We start from the raw sequence: 19,489 nt of genomic DNA on the forward strand, positions 1-19,489 counted from the left end.
CAAAACATGGAAATGTCTACAAGTTTCTGAAATGGGAATGCTTAGAGACGTGACACAACCCCCTTCCAAACCAAAAAAAGATATGTTGAGGGAAACACAGTATATAAAAATTACAATCAGTCTTGAAAACATCCTGATTTTATTACGAAAAAAAACATGAAATCACGATTTTTTGGCCTAGCCGATGTTTTCCAATATTTTGGTGGTATCTTAATTTTGTTGATGTTTGCTGATTTTTACCAGTGTTGTTAAAATCGCGATAAAATCGCGATTTTTTCACCTTGCCGATCAAATCGCGATTTTTATACGAAAAAATCGCCTACTTTTTTTTTTGCCGATTTTTACTGAAAAAATCGCGCTTTTTTCAAAAAATCGCGATTTTTTTCGAAAAAAGCGCGATTTTTAACGAAAAAATCGTGGGGGCTCAGGACAACATAGTTTTATAACTTTTTTTTGGGTTTTTTCATGCAATGTTTTTTGAAAGAAACAAATATTTTTTGAGTGGGGTAGCTTAATGATCAAGTCTAGGCCCTAGTATGGATATGCTATTCATGGTAATGTTAAATTCTTAAAGTAAAAGTGACATTCTCCTTAATCTTCATTTTCATCCTTTTACTTAAATTTTTAACATTACCATGAAATGACTCAGGATGTTTGAGAGTGGTTCCAGCCTCATTGGATTTCATATGGAGAAAGTAGAATTTTAGATTTCATTTAAAATTCAGCAGACTTATCAGTTTTTTAGGATTTCAGGATTGGGAGATTGTAATGTTTCCAGGTGACACCACCTGCCCGGTCTACCTCCTATAGCTCCTACTTCTAGTTCTTCAACGTCTAGAGCACATCAGACTCCACTGCCATTTCCACCTGCACGGGCACCAACATCTACATCTAGAGGGAAAGGGAAAGCTGTGGCATTTTCTCGCAAGAGGGGCAGAGGAAATCAATAGGATTAGACTTTCATTTTATTGTATATGACATTATGACATGATGAGATACATTATCATATTTTTTGTTGATATTTTGAGGCTGAGTTGGGACTCAGGAGTCAGGACTTACTATTCAGGACATGATTCAATGTCATGTGTGATTTTAGCGCTAGAAATGATATTAAACATCTTATATATTAGTTTTTTTATCATATTTATGTGTCAATGTATTTATTTTATGTTGTAGATGGTTTAGATATTAAAAAAATTGAAAAAAAATGAAAAAAAATGAATATTTTTGTACCAAACGATTTTTTCCCGCTTTTTTCCGATTTTTTCCTGATTTTTCCGATTTTTTCCGATTCGTTCCCCGCGCCGATTTAATCCCGATCGCGCTTTTAACAACACTGATTTTTACTGCTATTTTTTTGATTTTTACAAATTTTTGGTTTTCTGGACCCTTGTTGATTTTATCCTGATGCTGAATTTTGCAACATTGATTACTATATATATCTATATATATATAACACATTATCTTGCAATAAAATAAGAATGATAAACATACACGACATCTTAGAAGGAAAACCATGTCTATATTAACTCCCATAGATGATTCGCCTTTATATCTGTTAGATACCTGATTTGTTTGGATTATGGTGAGAATATGAGCAGTCAAGAGTCCAAAAGATCTTGGAATATGAATGCAAGTCGCAGGCATGTATTTATATGTCTGTCATTTTAATGATAAAGTATTTCATACTTATCTTTCAATCTGGTGTAGTTTATCAATGGTATCAGAGCAGGTTTTGCTTAGAAATTTCAGATTTGCCATTATGGGCCTGTCTTGACATCATTGTTTTAAGATCTGGTCGGCTTGGAACCGACTCGGCCGAGTTGGTCTGAGCCGGGAAAAAAATTTCAACCCGGCAGAAAATTCGGTTCGGTCGGCCGAGTTATGACTGACCCGACCGAGTCATAGCATGAATCAGTCGAGTCAGTCATAACTCAGCGGACTTGGCCGGATCCATAACTATTCGGTCGGGTAGTTGACAGTGGCCAGTTAACCCTAAAAACACGCCTTTTTTTGATTTTTTTAAGAATTTTTCTAAGTGTAGGGGACTCCAAAGGGGTTTATGAATTAGTTTGCTGGTCTTTGGGGTCCATTCCTTGATCTTCATTTTCATCCTTTTACTTAAATTTTTAACATTACCATGAAATGACTCAAAATGTTTGAGAGTGGTTCTGGCCTCATTGGATTTCACATGGAGAAAGTAGAATTTTATATTTCATTCAAAATCCAGCAGACTTATCGGTTTTTCAGGATTTCAGGATTGGGGGATTGCAATGCTTCCATTGAATTTTGTCATGTATTAGGGTATGGAACTCGTATTTAATCAAGAGCACCAATCCCTCTATGTACCTTGATGTTAGTGACATTGGTTGTTGAACTCCTCCGGGATTCGCTCCCAAATCGGGAACTTCCAAAAATGTCGCTCCCGCTCCCGTTTTTGCTCCCACTCCCCGCTTTCATTCCCGCTCCCAAGTAACACTGAGCCAGATGATGTTGGCAACTCTAGCAGTAGCCAGTAGTACTGGTCACAGACTTTTGTTGTAGAGGCCATTTCTAGCCTCCTTGGTTATGTGTTTTTGTTTTGATCTCTATATCATCATCGTGTATGTATTGGACAGTGCATTGGGTGCCATTTTAATATAATGGATATATTCATGAGCCTACTTTGATCATATGTTGTCTTCTATTTATATTCTAATGCTGTGTGTTTGGAAACATGAATGTAAATCTTTAAAATTATGTGTTTTTATAAAAAATAAATATTTAATGTATTTTTTACAACGACCGAGTCATTGAAATCGAGCTGGCCGAATCGATACCAAGTCGGAGTCGACCCTCGGCCGAGTCGGAGTTTTAAAACATTGCTTGACATTCCCTTAGCCAAATTCATGTTTGTTTCCTTGCTCACCTCTTTTGGCAAATGTGTTCCTCCTCATTTGTGCATATTTCCTAACCAAGAAGCCCTCGCATACCTAAACATTTGTTTCATTTCTCTGCATAACTAATTCATCACTCTCTTGGCATGGAAGAGACTTAGGCAAATGCTTTTTGTGCCTTTCTTTGTAGCTACCTGTCTCTATGTATCTCTAGCGGGTCCAAAATCCGGACCAAATAAGCATTTTTTTCTCATGCGACTCTAAGCCAATGGCAGCCTAGTTCTTGATCTGGGCGATGGCTACTACAAGGGTCCTTGTGATATGATGGAAAAATAGTGGGCCATATGGAAAAGGCTGCCAATGCGGTTGGCACAACTACCAACCAAGAGCTTAGGAAGAAGGTGTTGCAGGATTTGCATGCACTTACTAATCCCAGCGCTACTGGGGACATAGATCTGACAATTTTTAGGAGACGACACTACAATAGGTGGGGAAGTCACAAACACCGAGTGGTGTTACAGAAAGGTCTTTTTCAATCTAGGGGTTTCATGGTCCCCACCACTTCTCTGATCTCACGGAGATGCTAGAGAGTAATGATATCATTCAGTCGCCAGACAAATGGAGTGTGAGTGAAAAAAGACAATTATTTTCTGAACCCCATTCTATAACTTGCAAGTCATTTCTTTTACCCTCCGTTTCATCACATGAAGTATCATAGAAAGAATCAAATCCATTTTCATCTATGGAGGGCACAATAGCTTTATGGAACCTTTGGCCTGTATTGTTGCCTAAGGAGGTTTTGCTTGTGAAGTATTCATATGGGATATTGAAGCAACAACGGGTCTAGTCTCATGGGCTAAGTGAATCAATGCGTATGACCTTTGATCTTGAGCCCAATAGGAAGTGATGCCTATATAAGGATGAGCTTCTTCATGTGATGCCCTAATTGTTTGATGAGCAGTATCTAGATTGTTCGTGTGAACATGATTGGTAGGTTCCATTTGTATTCATTATTGTTAAAGTCTGGTTCTTGTATTGTCCTTGTTAGACACACTAGCATTTTCTCCATGTAAAGAACATGAGCATTTTTATTGCAAAGGCGCGTCTCTAGGGGAACTTGGCACTGTTCTTATATTCACTTCCAAAGATTAATTCAGATTCATAAACAAGAATATTGGTAACTTGCAAATAGTTTTTTTGTAAGTTTACTAGTTAAATTGCATTGTAAATGGGTGCATTTTCAATAGAAGTTGATGCCCTCATTGAGTTAGCCACATGGAGGATCATAGTTTTTGATTTCCATGTTTGTGAGCATTGCGGAAAGATTTTGTCCTCTCACTTTGTATCTTAAGGTGGGAATATGACCAGTGATTGACAGTCAGGCTTCTAGTTTTGAAGCCTTATCAATCAAGCATGTACAAGTGAGCCTAAGCTTGATATTAATAAAATTATCTTATCTTATCTTATAGCCAAAATTAGAGGCTCAAGCCTGAGCCCAAGTCAATGCTGTAACCAGAGTTTGTGCATGAGCATGATTCAATTTGTGGTCTTCCTAAAACCACGATTTAGTACAGGACTTACAACTTCTACTAGACATCAGTTTGCAGTTATCTTCAAACCATCATTTGTGAGCTCTTCCAGTTAGCAGGAGACATCAACTTCCATCTAAATTAGTAAATGTTTCGAGAACTGTTGAGACTTAGAGCTAAGTTCCAATAATTTACTGTCATCTTCAAAATTCCAAAAGTTTGTGGTCATCTTCAAATTGTCATTTGTGAGCACTTCCAACTAGTAGAAGACATTAACTTCTAGCCAAAATTTGGAAATCATTTGGGAACTGCTCAGCCTTAGAGCTGAGTTCCAGAATTTGTGGTTAACTTTGAACCATTATTTAGTAGAAGGGTTTAGCTTCTGCTAGCCATTGGGTTTGTGGTCATCTCAAAACCAACAGATTTAGAGAGCACATTCAGCCCTTAGCAATGACTCTCATCTCTTTTCTTGGTCTCACAAGAACACCTTTGGATTGTGTTAAGGAGGGGGTTGGAATGTTAGACACCTAATCCGTTTGGGTTATGGTGTGAAATATGAATAGTCAAGAGTCCAAAAGTCCTTGGGATATGAATCCAATGGTCGTAAGCATGTATGTAAAGTTTTGTAGATGTTCTATGCTAAGAGCAATTTCACTTTTCTCACAGCAATCATACAAGTAGATAAGCAAAATGCAGATAGAACATATAAGCAGATCTTATAGAAGACAAATCAGAAACAAGAAAAATGTATGTGTTCGTTTCGGCGGTCAGCAAGATGCTTCAACCAGCAAAGTCTCCTTTGGTCAGCCAGCCCAGCATGTGTCACAACAACCCTCTAACCAGCATGTGTCACAACAACACTCAACGCTGGTCAAACTTCTGCGAAACCCTAGCAGCAGAAACCCTAGCATGTGAGTTGTGTTCTCCTCAAATTCTCTACAACTTTTCCTGTATATATATCCATCATTGAGGGTGTGTGACACATCTGTTGGGCATGTGAGCCTACATTACAAAACTGGCTGACCTTGCACATATAATTTATTAAGAATAATAAATTCAAAATATAAGTTCTGCTCATCGGATTAAGACTATTTTTATATGGATTTTACACCTCTCAGAAAGAGGAATCCAACAAAAATATTAGCCTCTTAATCTGAGCATCAGAACATGGAGTTTGGACCTAGTTGTCCAAATTTAACACTCCCTCTCAACTAGGGAGAACTCCATCTATTAGTGCAATTAACATCGTGAGTCATCCCGCCGAAACTTGCTTTGCTGGCTTCTTTATTTCAGAACAGAAGTGGGTCAGTCACAAAGACATCATTCCCCGACTGACATAAACAGTCCAGAGGTCCCAGACCTCACAAATCTTGATCCCAGATCAAGTGGTTGGACCATGCCATCCTAGATAGAGAGTACGGCAATCTCTGATGCGTCCATCAGTCTTTTGCTAATAGTCTCTAGCTTTTCCACACCTCATTGGCCAAATGAGAGGTACTTCCCATGAGCCCTGAACTCAATGGGTAGGATGCATACGGGGCACAGATTAAATGAGTGGCGAACCAGCTCAATAATCACAAGGGTGGGGCAGAAGCATTATGAGTGCTTATAGCTTCGAGAAGCTATCCCCAAAGCCCCCCAGAGCTCCCAGAGCTCATCGTCCAACAGGACCCACATTGTAGGGTCTTTCCACGACACCAAGATTCTCACGGAAGGTTAGGAACTTGACCTTCCCCAGGGGCTTAGTGAGAATATCCGCGACCTGCTCATCAGTTCCTATATGATCGAGCCTTACGGTGCCTCGCTGTACCATATCCCGGATAAAGTGGTACCTGATATCAATATGCTTGGATCGGTCATGGAACACAGGATTCTCAGTCATACGAATCCCACTCTGATTATCACAGAGTATTACAGTGGTATCCAGCACATGTTGGAACAGCTCACTAAAGAGCTTCCTCAACCAAACTGCTTCACAACAGGCCATACTAGCAGCAATGTATTCGGCCTCCGCGGTGCTCAAAGCCATCGACTTCTGCTTCCTGCTCATCCATGAGATCGAAGCAGAACCAAGATTGAAACAACATCCAGATGTGCTCTTACGATCCACCACACTGCCAGCCCAATCGGCATCAGTATATCCCCGGAGTATCACACTCCCGGCAGTGTATCTCAGCCCATGGTTTATCGTGCCCCGAAGATATCTCAAAAGATTCTTGGCACCAACCCAGTGAAAATGATGAGGCTCAACCATCTGTTGACTCAAAGTATTCACTACAAAACATATGTCCGGACGGGTGTTCACTAAGAACATCAAAGCTCCTATGAGTTGACGATACTCAGTAGGATTGGCCAAGATAGGCCCTGCAGTGCTGCCACTCAACTTCTTAAAGTTGAGTTCCATTGGTGTCGACACGGACTTACAGTCCACCATCCCAAATCTTTCCAGAAGCTTCACAATATACTTTCCTTGAGAAAGGAAAATCTCTCCAGGTCTCTGCCAGACCTCCAGGCCTAGGAAATAGTGCATCAGACCTAGGCCTTTCATCTCGAACTCAGCAGCAAGCTCCCTCTTACATTGATGAATGAGAGGGTCATCACCTGTCAGGAAGAGGTCGTCCACATACAGCACTAGAATGAGAGGCTTTCCTTCCACAACCTTAAGGTAAAGGTTTGGATCAGCATTGCTTCGAGTGAAGCCCAGCTTCATCAAGTAACTATCCATCCTCTCATACCAAGCTCTGGGTGCTTGCTTTAACCCATAGAGGGCTTTCTTCAACCTGCAGACATGAGTGTCTCGATCTTGAACTTCAAATCCCAGAGGTTGTTCTACATACACCTCTTCCTTTATTGCATCATGCAGAAAAGCGGTCTTGACATCCATCTGATGAAGACTCCATCCTTGCGTAGCAGCAAGGGCTATGATGGATCGGATGGTGGTATATCGAGCCACAGGTGCAAATATATCGTCATAGTCAATACCTTCCTTTTGAGAGAAGCCACGGGCAACAAATCTTGCCTTAAACTTTTCAGCACTCCCATCAGATCCATGTTTAATCTTGTAGAGCCATTTAGCGGTGACAACAGATTTGTCCTTCGGTCTCGGGACCACATCCCAGACATCATTCTTCATAATAGCCTCATATTCTTCATGCATAGCATCCTTCCAGACTTGATGCTTGATGGCTTCCTCAAAAGATCCAGGTTCAGATTGTATAATAGTACTCATGGCAGCTAGATACCCTTGGTATCTACACGGCTTCTTGCTTTCCCGGAATGTTCCCCTTTGTCTTGGATGACTTCTTCCGTTCCTTTAATATCCAATGAGATTCCCAAGAGCTATGTTCTTCATGATTCCAATACGAGCTCTTGTTTCCATGATGCTATGATGCATCTTCTTATCATGATCATATCTGCAAGGACTTCTGATAGGATCCTATCGAAAGGGATACCATCTCATTCATACTGGAGATTTATTACTTACTCCCTCTTTCCTTAAGATTCCTCTATCCTTCAGATGATATGAATTCTTCTTCATAACCTTCCCATAGCATTGAGTCTTAGCTATACTAAATTGTCTTGTTTGAGTACCAAACCTTTATAACAATGAGGTCTTTATGATAGCTACACCTAGATAGGGATCAGGACCTTACCTTCATCATAGCCAGGATCATGCTCAGGACCTTGTCTTCATAACAGAATAAGATCATGACTGCTTGTTTTACTGTACCATTCTCACTGAGAACTTTACTGTTCTTTTACTGAGATAATCTCTGTGCTTTTACCGATGCCATAGCTATAACACTGAGATCTCAAGATCTTCTCATAATCAATACTAGACCGAGATCATGATACAAACTTATTCTGCCACTCCAAGACCAAGATCATCAATCCCTTTCTCAGACACTGCTGAGACCATCATGACTGCTGCATCATTGAAGTGATCACTCTACTGTACAGCTGAGATCTTGCTTCTTCATTAAGCAACTGAGGTCTTCGCTGTGACTCATACTATGATGACTGATTCATCATATCTCCATCACCATACTCTAGCTGAGATCATATACCAAGAGTGTATTTCATGATCAAGACTGTAAGGATAACTGAGGGATCACTGTGATCCTCCTTATGCTGAGATTGTGAGTCTTACATCTATCAAGACTGTGATAACGTTATGGATCCTTACCATTTCTCTTGATGCAGAGACCGTAGTTGTTACTATTCACAGAGACTGTTTCTTCTTATCACAGTGATATTGTTCATTGCAACGAGATGACAGTGATTAGCAATGTGCCTTTGATCTCATCGATACTGTAGCCAAGTGTGTCACTGCGCTGAGATTTGAGTAGAGTATAGATACACTGAGATTATTAATCTAGACTTCATGCTACAACTGTGTCCTGATCCACAGTCCTTTCTCCATCATCCATCTGAGATCTACTAGGAATGTTGTGTATGAGATCTTTGTACCATCCATTCGAGTTCCATCTTGACGGCACCTACAGGTATGTCGAGACTGTTACTCTCCTTCACCATCATGATTCTAATCAACTATGTCACTGTTGTGACTGTGGTTCTTTAATACGCCAAGACTGTACCTCAGAGACATCTCTATGCTGAGACTGTCTATCCATTCAGAGATCTTGCTACTCCATCAGTAGATCAACGCTTACACAGCCACGTGCTGTTCTCCAATACAGTTCTGCACGATCGCCGTGCTGTCCACGTGCCAGTGTTTAGATACACCAGCGCAATCCAATCTCTATTACACCGTATACCTTAGCCTCACGTCAGTCCTTCGGCAACCTGCTCCACTGATAAGGCAATCGCAGTCTTTCTGCAGCTCTTTAATATTTCCGCGCTTGTGTTGTAAACTTTGACCACATGACAGTCTTCTGCGTGGTATTACAGATCTCTGTCCGCGTGGCTGTTCCCCAACAGTCAACTGTGTAAACTTCGTGCTGTCTATCAGACGTTCCGCGTCCTCAGCGCAATGACACCTTCGCAACTATCCACGCGTCCGCCTTCTAACTTATCAATCTTTGGCTTATCTACGCACCAGCGTATCTAACCCGCATATGTGATTGCTGTCCACGTGTTGATGGCGCAACTTCTTTGCTATTCACACCAATATACCTGCGTATATATAAACCAGTGTGTACAGCCCTGCGCAATCTTTCTACGTGTCCAAACGCACCTCCGCATAGATGTATAACCCTGTACATATATATCACAGTCCACGTGTTGGCTTGGTAGGCATGCGCGTTTTTCCCTTCGCTGTCTGCGTCTTACGTCCTGACGTATATATATAACCCGATGTGTATATTTCTCTGTCCACGCGTCAGGCTGTTAACAACCATTGCTAACTGACCACGCGTCCATATCGAAGACTGGCAGCTCACTTCGTATGCGTTTTTTTTTCCACGTAATGTTTCAACCCGACAGTCAACCATATAAGTAGCCTTGCGTCTGCCCGAGAACTCCAACGCTGCGCCTCTATATGCTGTCCGAGTCTATATAATTGTATTCTGCCCGAAGGCAGTTTTCTCCCTACGTGATTCTTATCGAACCCCGTAATCCTGTATATAGATTACTGCGCTTACTCGAGAATTATTACCCCAGGCATTCTTATTCTCTGCGCATTCATTTAGTTACTGACTGTGTAGAGTCTCCTTTCAAACCCCTCGTGGGTTCACTGTACTTCCAGGATATCTCGGCGCATGCAACCCCGCAAAACGCACGAGAGAGACGCATTAGAACTGTGCTCTTATTCTTCCGGAAGTACTGTGTGAAACTCCGATTGCTTTCCCGCTTCTGCCCACCAGCTACCTTCGCTAGATAACCGACTTCCGCATCAGCCACAGCGCATTCACTTTTCCGCACTCCTGAGCCGTGCGCATTAGAACTGCGCCATCGTTCTCTAGAATTCAGAGCGATGATCTCCGATCCTTCGATGATGATTGCTATAGATAGAGTTTGTCTTCACCTCAGCTCTGATACCATGTAAAGTTTTGTAGATGTTCTATGCTAAGAGCAATTTCACTTTTCTCACAGCAATCATACAAGTAGATAAGCAAAATGCAGATAGAACATATAAGCAGATCTTATAGAAGACAAATCAGAAACAAGAAAAATGTATGTGTTCGTTTCGGCGGTCAGCAGGATGCTTCAACCAGCAAAGTCTCCTTTGGTCAGCCAGCCCAGCATGTGTCACAACAACCCTCTAACCAGCATGTGTCACAACAACCCTCAACGCTGGTCAAACTTCTGCGAAACCCTAGCAGCAGAAACCCTAGCATGTGAGTTGTGTTCTCCTCAAATTCTCTACAACTTTTCCTGTATATATATCCATCAATGAGGGTGTGTGACACATCTGTTGGGCATGTGAGCCTACATTACAAAACTGGCTGACCTTGCACATATAATTTATTAAGAATAATAAATTCAAAATATAAGTTCTGCTCATCGGATTAAGACTATTTTTATATGGATTTTACACCTCTCAGAAAGAGGAATCCAACAAAAATATTAGCCTCTTAATCTGAGCATCAGAACATGGAGTTTGGACCTAGTTGTCCAAATTTAACAATGTATTTATATGTCTATCATTTTAATGGTAAAGTAATGCACACTTATATTTCAATCTAGTGTAGTCTATCAATATCAATAGCAAGAGCAGCAAGACAAAGTTCCAATCTTGGGCATTCTATGTCCACATCCCAGTCTCTATGGGGGTCACTTGTATATTCTTCATCCGAATGAGACATAAGGCATAGTTTTGTATGCACAAATGCAAGATCCTCAACCATTTTCCATTACAACCTCTTGCGCTTCATGGAATGAATGAAACCGTAGGTACTCCAATTTCGTTTCGTTGATTAAAAGCTTGCCACTTGTGATAGAGTACAAGTGACAAGGTTTTGCAAATATACATTGTTTTCCCCATGATAAGTCCACCATTTAATCACGTTGATGCTTATCTCATCCAAAGTTGATATGACTGCAAAATCCTCTAATCTTGCAATAAAACAAGCAAATTCTTCCATCACTTCAATTTGTAAAGAAGCTAGAAACAACCTCAGATGATTTTTTCACTTCATTGGCCACCAGCTTGTTCTTATGTGGGCCCTTCCTCTTCTTATTGCTTCGAGGAATGCGTTCTACATCACAAAATCTCGGATTTAGAGCATGTGCCAAAGTGTGTGATGGAGTATTAAAGCCATTCCACCTTGTAACAATGATGGATCTCACATGCTTTGCAAAAGCAACATCAACAAAAAGAAGAGTGGGGACCTTCCATGTAATAACTTCCATGTTTTTTTCAGCGATTGTGTCCATACTATTATAAATCTCTCCCAAGAAACATTTGTTTGTTTGCTTCTCTTTAACCCTTATGTATCCCTCTTCAATTGAGTGATCTTCAAGCTGCCTCTTCTTGTCACCTTAGCTCTGATACCATGTTGAGAAATCAATGGTTGCTAGATTAGGGTGATTTCTCTTTACTTTGATAATTGCTTGTGATGTTCTTTACTTCAATTTGATGTACTTATAGTTAGCTTCTTCTTTACTTGATTATTATAGTGTTCTTATCATCAAACAACTAACAACTATGAAGATCAATAAAACAAGAGGACACAAGATATAGGTTGCGAGCCGGGGCCAAAACCTCTCCCTTTGGAGGATAACCCACAAGAATTCTTTTCTTATATAATCTTCAAATGACGAATTCCAAGACCTAAGACCCAAGACAAAGACCCCTCCAAGACCAAGTCAACCTCTCCTTTGACGAGCTTGTCCTTCACAAAGTCAACCCAAGTCAAATTGCTTCAAAACATCAAATTTTAGCCTCTTCTTTAGAACTTTGGCTACTACTTTAGGTGTGCAATTTTTGGCCTCTACTATAGAAACCATAACTCACACGTGTGCGAAAAGATGGTGAAATTATCCTTCTCTTTGCTTCGCTGGATCGCTGCTTCCTCCTTAGAAATTTGGTTTGCAAACTTGATCCCTTTAACACTAAATTCAGCTCCTTGATGTGACTGCAATTCAGTGTTGCTGCAACTAAAAGATGCCCTAATTCCTTCATATGTTTGAGAATTTGACCCAAAATTCAGATTTTTAAACTTCGATTTTTCTTCTTTTGTTCTCCTTCTTCGCTCACCTTTTAGGTTTCTTTCTTATCCTTATCGAACTTCTTGGATGATCTCTTCAAATGAGGTCGAGCTCCTATATATCTAGGCTTCTTGTGAGATCAAGTTGCCCATCATGAGGTTGACTTGTCCCTTGTAAGCCGACTTCTCATCTTGCAGGCCGACTTGGTCTTGGAGGGAGACTTTGCACTCTTTGACTTACAATAAATTCTTTTTACATGATACAAAATGCCCAATCGGGTCCTTTACATATGACAATGACTCTTTGACTTCTTTGACTCTATGACAAAGCCCTAGAAGTACACAATGGGTGCTTGAATTGTAAATAAAATGACCTTGAGCATGAAACCCATTCTATAAAATAATAATAATAATTTTTCTTTATCTTTACATCAAATACAAAAATCAAGAGTACATAAGACATTATGAAGAGTGAACCTAGTTACATTTTCCAACACTCCCTTTTAACTAGGGAGGTATTCATAAGACATATGAGGTACATGGACATTCTCATACTGAAGAATTCTCATAAGAAGAGTCGGATTGGTAAGCCATCTCATAAGCTATCTTATCAGCTTAAATCAGAGCATCTTCATCATATCAACCAACATTTCCATATAAAAAGGCCTTGAATAACAACTCTATCTCTCCACTAGATTAGAGCACAATGCTGGGAAGATAATGATTTATAGACACCTTTATAGACACCTTCATCATTGTCTATCAAGGTACATACCCCATCCAGATGTTCAAGGTATGTCTTTTTATGACCATTCCCATCTTGGATTTACCCATCCTCATGGAATTTCCTCTTTGACTACTCTTGCCTATTGGATGCCCTACCTCTTCCTCAAAGAGTATTGGTATCAGCCTCAAATGCTTACCCAAACCTCCATTCTTTCTTCATTATATGAAGACAAGAATGATGTGTCTATCTCTCCCTCTCAACTAGGGAGGATCTACTCATTCCTATAAAAGGAATATACCCAAGCTTCCCCTTAACTAGGGACTTGTTTCCAACAACAACTATCTGCGCTTCGGTGGAGATTATGGTACTATCAACTATTTGTAGGGATGCTCCTTTCCGCTTCATCATGTCATGGATGAACTTCAACTTCTTCATCATGGAGCCATCTTCTACATAACTTCTTTGTAGGGCTTCGACCATCGTCTTCATCACTTCTCTTCAACGAAACATAGTGTTGAACCAGTAGTCATGTCATCCTTTCACTTCATTGGGAAGTGACCTTCTTCGTCATCATTTGGCTATCCTTCATATCGCTACCTTTTTCCAAGTCATGTTTCTTTCATAGTTATCCATCCAATATTGTGTGTAGTATTTGTAGGTGAATTTCTACAATCCTCTTCCGACTGCCCTGTTTCAACCCAACCATATGCTTTCTTTCAAAAAAAAAATGAACATCAAGTCAAATTTAACTCTTTATGATGGCCTTTTGTGATGACTTCAACTTTCACAACATCAATATCCTGCATATTGTACAAATCCATCTCCAAGACATTTACTATCAAGGTTTTCCTCCTTCATCATACTTATCAAGGTCTTAATACCTTTTCCATGGAGATGTCATAACTAATCCTTCTAAAGGTTTATCAGATGTTTGATTACTTATCTTATCTCATGTGACTATAGATACATCTTTCACGGACTCTTCTTTCACCTTCTTCACATATTGCTTCCTCAGGATCTTCTATACTTAGTTCCTTCATGATAGGAACAATGGTTGCCAACCACCTCATATTATTCATGAGGTCATGTAATTTTGATTCCATCTTGTCATCACGTAGAAGAGTTCAAGGCACATTGTGTTCATGCCTTCATTTGTCATCCATAAGGAAGAGTCCCTTCTTCAATAATGCTCATGAGATAAAGCATTCTCACCATTTTATCTGCAATTAAGTGATGACATGGCTTTATCCATATATAAAAATTAACAAATATGTGGATACCTCTTCCTTTATGTGATCATCTAGGCTTCCTTTAGTAGCTTCCCTTTTCTTGCTTGAAGATGAAAATACGTCAACTTGTCATGCCACACTTCCCTTGTACCATACCTTCATCTTTATAGATTGTGGATTCCCCACTAGGTGGAATGTAGACTATCTGTGTGACACTTGCTTCTTCTAAGTAGACGTAAACCTTATAAACAAAGATTCCAATTGAGGATCTTCATGATCCTTATTCTGCAAATGCTTCTTCCTAATGATGATGAGGTGTAACATACTCTTATCTTCCTATCTTGCTAGATGACTTGCTTCAACCATGCAAACTATTGCTTCAGTTATTCTTTCATGCTTTAATGATGTCATCCCAATGCTTCCTACCATTACTTGCCAAATTCTATAAACTGAAAATAAATTAAATGTGTGAAAGACCAATTCAATAGTAGAGTTCTTTTACTTCTTCCTTTGAGTTCTTCTCTTTTGGTTCTTCTACTTCTTCAGTCACATGGGCTTCGCTTCTTTCTTTTCTTTTCTTGTTGCCCTTCTTGAATTTAGGACAATTCCCCTTGAAGTGCCCATATTCATTGCATTCATAGCACTGGATCTTAAACATGTCAATTTTCTTTTGAAATTTCTTTCGAGGCTCAAACTTTCCAAATTTACCTTTCTTTCTTATCATAGATGCATATGCTTGTGTTTGTTCATTTGATCCAACATCTTTCTTCGCCTTTAATCTAGATTCTTCAATCTTACATAATGACCACGTATCACTGAATGGAGTGGTTTCCTTCTTTCCATTGATGAATGATACAAAGTTGCTCTATTCATCTGGTAATGCATTGAGTATAAGAGTGATCATCTCAGGGTCTAACATTGTTTCTCCTAGCTCTTGTAGTTGATCTCTTATTTGAGATACCTTCATGAGATATGAAGCTACCCCTTCTTCCCTTGATACTTTCATCTTGTATAGCCCATTTCTTAATGATATCATTTCTCATGTAGTACTTACAGAAAACAACTCCACCAACTTGTCATAAATTTTTTTAGATGTCTTCAACTTTACTACATAGGGGATGAGAGAATTCTTGATTGATTCAAACCATTTCACACAAATATGCAATGCTTCTCATGCATATAGCAAGTAAGGGTGCACATAACCAAAATAATACTAGTGTAATATATCTGTGAACCAAAATACATCAACATGTTGGAAATTTAGTAGCCATGGTCAGTATTTTCATCAAGAAAGGAAAAGAAAAATTAAATTTGAATTAATGACCCCACAAGTGTCAAGTCAGCCCCAAGTCTGCCAGGCCCCTTTGGAGGCACCCATTCGACCTCCTTTTGAAGACTATTAATCGGAGACCACTTTTCCTCATTTGCACATCGAATGATCTATTGATGATCTCTATTCCAACAAAGATAGGAGGACAAGGCCATAAATCATAAAGAAGAGGAAAGAGGTTGGCTTGATGGCTTGGCACTTGTGGAAGGTCTTGTTCTGGTTAGCTATTATCTTGATGTCTTATTTTGACTGGATGAATTGATGAACTGAATATTCTCTCATAATGAAAGATTATTGGGGTTTCCTGTTGTGAGTTTTGCGTTGGTCATTGACCCAAATTTTGGTGTCTCTTGTCTTACTGTCTCTACTGTGATTTTCTATTGCTCTATTGTGATTAATGGTTGAAATTTTCTTACGTATAATTGCTTGATGATGTGAATGCTATATGGAATTAATAATAATGAATTATTTAAAGTAGTTATCATTAAAAGAAAATTGTTCTAGCTTGTCACAACTAGAAAAATCAACATGGTATCAGAGCTAGGATTGAAGAGTAGTTTGAATTGGGATCGAAACTATCTTTGTTTATTGATGATGCTCCGAGTTCTCTTTAAAGGGCTGCGTTATGATATGAACTATCTCTATTTTATGAGCAAGTTCGAGGTACTTATTCTCTGTGGAACCATGCAAACTTGAGGCACTTATTCTATGTGGAAGTACAAGTCTTTGACATGTGTTTTCGGAAGAAGGACCGAAAAGCCTGCGTTGAATCCAAGGTATTTGAGCTATATGTGAAATTCAAGTTTTCTCTGTGGTAACATTGTTCAAGGCTTCGAAAATATACGAGGCAAGTGTTGTCATATGAATCTCCATGGAAGTATTATTATTTCTGTGAAAATGTAAGTGTGAGATGATGATCTCAGCGCTGAAGAAGATGCCTATATATGATGATTATACGCCCTTTTATCTAAAATGGTCTAAGCCGCCTCCTTAGTATCTAATCCTTTATGGTCCAAGTAGTAGACCGAGTTTGTCATTGCAATGGAACGGTAACAAGTTTGAGTTAGTATACTTTTGTGGAAGGAGACTAGTCCGAACCTATTTATCTTTGAGAAGAATGACAGGTTTGAGCCTTGTTTGAGATCATTTTTTAAAGAAGACCTTTTATAGGCTGAGGCTCTGAGCACAAGTCTGTGGTGACATCCGAAACCTAAGAAGTCCAAAATCATCTCTGTGGTATGTCTAGTAGTCTAAGCTCATTATATTTATGATGTTCAACACAAAGTTTTATCTCTGGGGTTGAAGCTTCAAGTTCGAATCGATGGCATCCGAGTTACAATTGTATTGTTCAAATCAATTTTTAGATGATCCAAACTATGGAAATCCAAAGTTTGTCTGAAGTCTAAGGAAATACGAGTCTTCTTTCTGAGCTAATACCAAGCCTCATCTTTGTGGTATGGTAAGCTGAGCTCCTTGACATGATCTAAAATATAAGACATTTGAACTTTGTAATATGACTTGTGTAGTGTCATTCGAATTTGTCATCTTTGTGGAAGAATGGCAAGTCTATTGAGAAGGATAGATAAGCTATTGTATCAAACTACTATAAGAGACTAAGTTTCTCAAGAAATTTGCATAAAAGAGGAAGAAAGTGCCCCATTATATTTAAGAAATTTGAAGACAGTAAAGCCTAAAGAGGTTGACAAATCCAAACAATGTCGTCAAAGGAAAGAATTTATAATGTCTTAGGATCCAAGAATATGATCCAAATTGTTGTAATGACTAGTGAAGATTCACAAATGATCTCCCACCATGATCATTTTGGTTGAAGATATTATGTGACCCCTATTCATTTGTTGAAAGGTTGAAACAATCCTGGAGTCTCAAGTATTGACCAAGGAGGATCACGAGCTGTCCCTAAGATCGTGATATATCATATTATCATTAAAAGATAGGTCATCGTATTTGAAAAGGTCTGCGAAATATGATAGGGTCCTAAATGACTAAGAACTTGCATATTTGAGTATAAGCCTTAGACTTGAATGGTTGAATTTATTGCAAGAAAATATGTTGCTATTACAATGACCTTGTAACAAGAAGGTAGATATAATAAGAGGTCGAAGCTCCTCTTCAAAACCTGAAGTCTGATCAGATTATTGCTGAGGAATTGAGAGTTGATAAAATTGCAAAATCTAGGGTTTGGAAGACTGAATGTTTTGGCCAGATTCTAGGGATGTTTTGGGTTTGTAAACATTAGAAAGGGTTTAAACAAGAGAGCCCTATGATTTGTGGACAATTCCCTAGGACTGATCATTCATTATGTTGATATTGAAAATGAGAATAATGAAGTTGGAAAAGAATGCAAGGATGAGTGTTACACATCTAGGGTTTGTAAACCCTAGACTAAACTTGAAGAATTATTAGGGTTTGGAGTTAAAACCCTAGCTAAACAATTCTTAACCCTATATAAACAAAAAGGGTTGGAGAAGAAAGCCTAGGGCTTATGGATTGATTGCTTCTGCTTGAAAGAAGAAACCCTAGCTCCAGGAAGAAATGACATCTTGATGATGAGGTTGATTTGCAGGTTGGATGCAAGAAGGCTAAGATTAAGAGGGAGATGACATATTCTCAAGAGATAAGTACTTTATATCTCTCTTTCTTGATTATTACTATTATTACCTTTCTATGTTTTCGCTTGGTTGTATTTGTTCTTCCTTGGCCTCCTTGTGAGGATTGCAGGTACACAATGAAGGTTGCAACTTTCCATAGATATGATAATAGATGAATGGAAGAACAAAGTAAAGCTTATGACAAGAATACTCATATTGGATGAAGCTTTGGACTTAGAGGGAGCAGAAAAATCAATTAGATTGAAGCATGTTTTGATCTAATGACGAAAAGAAGTTAGTTGGGACTTCCAAGAAGAAGATGGCTAGAAGTTTTGAAGAGCAATGCTGATCTAAATCTGTTAAAGATGAGCCCATGATTCTGCTATGTTTCACTGATATGTTTCTAACAAGGACTTAGGATCTCTTTCTCCAGTGTAAGAGGGAGCTGCATGAAGAATTGTAAGATTGAAAGTGTGGCATGAGCCTGGTGAAATCCTTACTGCAATTTGGCATAATGGACTGCGAGTCCATGGACATATCTATGATGGAAAATTTAAAGAAGATGCAAGACTTTGTTGCAGACTTGGTTGATCCTACTGATTGGCTCGTTGAACTATTTGCTGCATGGATTCAAAGATTCTGATTGGGTTGAATGTTATGATGATAGGAAGAGCACCTCTAGATGTTGTTTTAGCCTGGATATCATGGATGAGTTTTGTGCAGACCTTTGTTTCATTTAACACGACTGAAGCTTAGTATATAGTTGATTGTTCAACCTATTGTGAAGCAGTTTGCCATCAAAAGTTGTTTGCTGGTTTGTTTGATCAAGTGTTGGAATCCATTGTGATATATCCAAAACTCTGTGAAGCTTTCTGAGAATCTTCTTTTTCATGATAGGTCGAAGCACATTGAGATCATGTATCACTATTTCTGAGATGTTGTCCAAAGAATAGCTGTGAGACTTGAATACATTTCTGTTGATGTTGTTGATGTTTTGACAAAGCCACTATCTTGGATGAAGTTTGTTTACTTTTGAGAGAAGCTTGAAATGATTGAGAATCCTTCTCTTGTAGAGAGG

At 39.1% G+C, this 19,489-nt stretch overlaps 1 protein-coding gene across 2 annotated transcripts in view; it reads left to right on the forward strand.

Annotated features, from left to right (window-relative positions):
- The window catches only part of LOC149263476 (Adaptin family protein), a 200,463-nt gene that overhangs the window by 174,251 nt on the left and 6,723 nt on the right, over positions 1–19,489 (forward strand). The gene's annotated exons all lie outside the window — the stretch shown is intronic.

This window comes from Pinus tabuliformis, chromosome 6, assembly GCF_031772625.1.
Source record: "Pinus tabuliformis cultivar Carrire ecotype Pingquan chromosome 6, CPIR1, whole genome shotgun sequence".
Classification (NCBI taxonomy): domain Eukaryota; kingdom Viridiplantae; phylum Streptophyta; class Pinopsida; order Pinales; family Pinaceae; genus Pinus; species Pinus tabuliformis.